Source organism: Oratosquilla oratoria, chromosome 11 (genome assembly GCF_046742065.1).
Source record: "Oratosquilla oratoria isolate Oo_2021 chromosome 11, ASM4674206v1, whole genome shotgun sequence".
Classification (NCBI taxonomy): domain Eukaryota; kingdom Metazoa; phylum Arthropoda; class Malacostraca; order Stomatopoda; family Squillidae; genus Oratosquilla; species Oratosquilla oratoria.
The window spans coordinates 17802583-17807582 of NC_134787.1; the positions used below are offsets into that span (position 1 = coordinate 17802583).

General features: G+C 44.5%; 1 protein-coding gene across 1 annotated transcript in view; it reads right to left on the bottom strand.

Moving 5' to 3' along the window:
• The window catches only part of LOC143029459 (uncharacterized), a 204459-nt gene that overhangs the window by 140408 nt on the left and 59051 nt on the right, over nucleotides 1-5000 (bottom strand). The gene's annotated exons all lie outside the window — the stretch shown is intronic.

The following is a 5000-nucleotide window of genomic DNA, read 5'->3' on the forward strand; positions in this document are numbered from 1 at the left end:
TAAATAATGATCGTAAGCTTCTCTATCCTCCACTTTCCATCATACTGCGTTTTATCTTATCGTTCTCTCTCTCTCTGTATTTAGTAACATTCACTCCCCCACCTCTCTCTCTCTCTCTCTCTAAAACACACACACATAGTTTCTAGTTTCTGAAGTTCCTCTCCTCTCTCTCTCTCTCTCTCTCTCTCTCTCTCTCTCTCTCTCTCTAAAACACACATATTTTCTAGTTTCTGAAGTTCCTCTCCTCTCTCTCTCTAAAACACACACACATAGTTTCTAGTTTCTGACGTTCCTCTCCAGTGCTTCACATTTAATTATCTGCACTGAATCTGTTGTTCCTCCTTTCGTTTTCCTCTCCTTTCCCGAAGCTCTTCTCTCGTCGCTTTACCCATGACACCCACCCACACACATATCGTCCACATTCCTCCGAAAGTGATCTAACCGGTTCTTTTTCCAGGGCTCGGCAATGGCACTAAAAGGCCCGAAACTTCCTTAGTTCCTGCGCCACTGGCCAATCCCTGACCTTTATTCCTCTCATCACGTGACCTATAACATCCTCCTTGTGTCAACTTTCCTTCGCAAATAACCACACCCGGTCCCCCATTTTTTTTTCTTCTCCCCCCGACAATATCACCCAAAGCTTCAACAACGGATTGACAAACTGCAGCTGTTGGCGGACCTTCCAGGAGCCTTCAGGAAGACGACGGCCCTGGAATGGTGCCAGATGCCAAGCGAGCTGGATACGCGAAGTGCCAACGCAACGAATTTATTAACAGCGAATATCCCAGAGATTTATGGAGTGAGGAGTTTGAATGGGCTGACCGCTCATCGATCAGCGGACAGACGACAGCATTGTTTGGACATATTGGTCCGCTAAATCGACGGTATATCTTGGGCACTTCCTCTATGGCCTTCCGAAGCGGGCCAAGATCCTTCGCCAAACCCGTGACCTCCCGTCCACAAGCTCAAAGGATTTCCACGTCCTTAACTGTTAGGCTCAGCCCTTGAATAACATTGGTGTATGTATGTATATATATATATATATATATATATATATATGTGTGTGTGTGTGTGTGTGTGTGTGTGTGTGTGTGTGTGTGTGTGTGTGTGTGTGTGTGTGTGTGTGTGTGTGTGTGTGTGTGTGTGTGTGTGAGACATTCTGACAGATTGACGTAAGTGGAGTAGGAAACACAGGAGTCTTAGTCTGAGTTTATTCCTGACTAGTTTCGCAGGTATGCGAAACTAGTCAGAAATAAACTCAGACAACTCTCTGAAGAAGACCAAAGTGGTCGTAACGTAAGAGTATAATATATTATATTCCGAGAACATCTTCGTTTTACTTCCACCACCCAATATATATATATATAGTTATCTTCTTATTGAAATTTTCTATTCTTCTAATAACTTTTCTCTCTGAAGGAGGGAGAGGGTATACAATACTTCCAAACAAGTCCATGGTTGGGTATGAAAACTAACATTTTACGACGTTTCGTCTATGCATTAGGCATCTTCTGGTATTTTATTCAGACAAGCTACATACTAATAGAGGTTCTTAGCTATTTATCACCCAAAAGATGAAATATCAGAAAGAAATAAAACCAAATATATTACTCTCCTTTAATTCTTAAATACCTCTGTGATTCCATCATTTCGGTGTCATATAGGTCGGAAATCCTGGTTATTGCCAACGAAGCAATAAGTGTCTCTCTTCGACCTCGTCTTGTCCCCACGGAGAGACAGATTATTTTATTCAGATGAAAACAACCTCACGCCCGAAGAGAGTGAGTGAGTGAGAGAGAGAGAGAGAGAGAGAGAGAGAGAGAGAGAGAGAGAGAGAGAGAGAGAGAGAGAGAGAGAGAGATAGAGAGGGCGGAGTCGACGTCTCCATGGTCTCTCCACTACCCTGGGTGACCTAGGGTCACGCGTCATACCCAGGCGCCTCTCACCCTCACGCCCACACCACTCACCCTCACTCCTTTGCCCTTCTCACCCTCACCTCTCACGCCTTCACGCCCATACCACTCTCATTCTCACGCCAACGTCACTCTCACTCACGGTAATACCATTCTCACCCTCATACCCACAACCCTCTGACCATCACGCCCACACCCTCTCACTCTCACGCCTACACCCATCTTACCCTCACCCCTATCGCCCTCATATCAACACCCTTCTCACCCTCACGCCCATACCCCTCTCACCCTCACACCCACACCCTTCTCACCCTCACACTCTCTTACCTTCACATCCACACCACTCTCACCCTCACGCCCACACTCAACCTCACTACCACACCCCTCTCACCCTCACATCCATACCCCTCTCACCCTCATGCCCACACTCTCTTACCCTCACGCTCACACTCCTCTCATTATCACAGCCACAACCTTCTCACTCCCAAATCAACACCCCTCTCACCCTCACGCCCACACTCTTTCATCCTCACGCCCACGCTATCTTACTCTCACGCCCGCACCCCTCTCACCCTCACATCAACACCCCTCTCACCCTCACGTCCACACCCATCTCACCCTCACGCCCACACTCTCTTATCCTCACGCCCACGCTCTCTCACCCTCACGCCTACACACTCTTACCCTTACGCCCACGCTCTCTTACCCTCACGCCCACACCCCTCTTACTCTCACATACCCCTCTCACCCTCACGCCCAAACCCCTCTAACCTTCAAGCCAATACTCTCTTACCCTCACGCCCACGCTCTCTCACCCTCACGCCCACACCTCTCTTAACCTCACATAAACACCCCTCTCACCTCACGCCCAAACCCCTCTCATCCTCACGCCCACACCCCTCTCACCCTCACGTCCACACTCTCATACCCTCACGCTCCTCTCATCACCACAGCCAGAACCCTTTCACCCTCACGCCCACACTCTCTTACCCTCACATCAACACCCCTCTCACCCTTACGCCCATACCCTTCTCACCCTCACGCCCACACCCTTCTCACCCTCACGCCCACACCCTTCTCACCCTCACGCCCACACCCCTCTCACCCTGAAACCGACATCCCATATCCCCTCCTATGTCCACTAACACTCGAGCCCCGTAAATAGAAGGTATGCCTTAGGCACTTCATCTACAGCCTTCTTATGCAAACTAAGGTCATCCACCACGCCCAGGAGCCTCTCCCCACTCCGCCCACCACACGCCCACCAGCCTTCTTGGCGCCCGAGTCGACGGTGTGCCACGAGAATGGGCGTCTCTAGCGGAGCCTACGGTCAATGGAATGCCAGATAACTTTCTCAATAGTTTCACCTTTTGGAGCGAAATGCCAGTCTATTTAATTCTATTTCGTTTTATTCTGTTATCTTGGTTTGTTTCGTTCTATGGTAATGTATGTTCTATTAATTGTTATTTCCGTTCTTTTACTTATTTTTTTATCTATTTTTTTTAAGACTATTTTGTTTTTTCAATAATTTAAATTGATATGCTGGAGAGATATGATTTACCTACAGTATATCAGATTCCTTTCCGAGAACAGTCGAAGGAAAAATAGCCCAATGTGATAACGCCTTAACCAGGATATCGCGTCTTAAACGCGTCCGTCCTTAGCCTTAACCAAGACAGTGATGTGTTCCTCCGGACGGCAGAGGTCAGAGGCCAAAATGGCGCGAATATCTTTAATTTATTTTCGAAATCTTCGTTCCAGTCATTGATCAAAGATTCTCTCCCTCTTTTATTTCTTTCTTCTCTTTTTCCTCTTTTCTTCACTCTTTTACATACTAAAGGCTTTTCCCCCCTTATATGGGAGGTAGCCAAATAAACAAAGGCTTAAAAACCACTCTAACCCATTCCATCCCCAACATACTCCACTCCCCTCTACCCTCTTACCTCCCTCTTATCTTGGCACCTCCTGGATGACGGGTCATCTCTGCATCTTGTCCACTTTTTTTACTTTATCAATTAATTATTATTTTCTTTCTTCTTCCTTCCTTCCGACTTTCATTCATTCATTATTTCCTCCTTCCTTCCTTCCTTTTCTTTTGTCCTCTATTTCTTACTGCCCCCTCCATTCATTCATTCTTTCCTCCCTCCCTCCCTCTCTACCCTCATTCCTCTCTCCACATCCAATTTTCTTCTACTTTTTCCTCTCCACTTCTTCCTTCCTTCCTTTTTCCCTTTCCACTTCTTCCATCTTTACTTCCTTCCTTCCTTTCCTGTCTCTCTTTCCCTCTATTCCTTCTATGCATTCCCTTATCCTTCCTCCCTCCATTTATTCCTCCTATCCTTCTTTCCTTCCTTCCTTCCTTTCCTCTCTTTTCTTTCTATGCTTCCCTTTATCCTTCCTCCCTTCATTCCTCCTATCCTTCCTTCTCCCTTCCATCCATTCCTCCTATCCTTCCTTCCTCCCTTCCATCCATTCTTCCTATCCTTCCTTCCCCCTCCCTTCTCTCCCTTTTCCCAATCTCTCGAAATCCACCCAACCTCTGAGATACAGTACCTCATTGTATAGATCTCGTGACAACTTCCCTTACACGATTCTATTAATTCTTGAATCAACCTGTGACGTCATAATTTTTTTTAATATAAAGAGCATTCGATGATTATGATTAGTTGAATTAGATAATTATTGTACAAGGATTAAAGCTCAACAAGCGACGATTCTAGAAATATGACGGTATTAGAGATTATTTGTCTGAAAAATCAATAAAGAGATAATCTTGTCAAAGCTGATCAAAAGTTGAATTTGCGTTTCATTGTAATCCATCAAATAATGTAAAATATCAAACAAGAAGGTAGAATATATTTGCGTATTTGACAACACAAAGTAAATGACAAAAAAATTAATAGGTAAATAGATAGATGAATAGATAGATAGATTAATAAATAGGCAAGTAAAAAATAAATGAATAGATAAACAAATATATAAATAAATAAATGAATAGATAAACAAATAAATAAATAAATAAATAGAAACATATGTAAATAAATAAATGAATACATAAATGAATGAAGAGGTCAATCGATAAAAAAT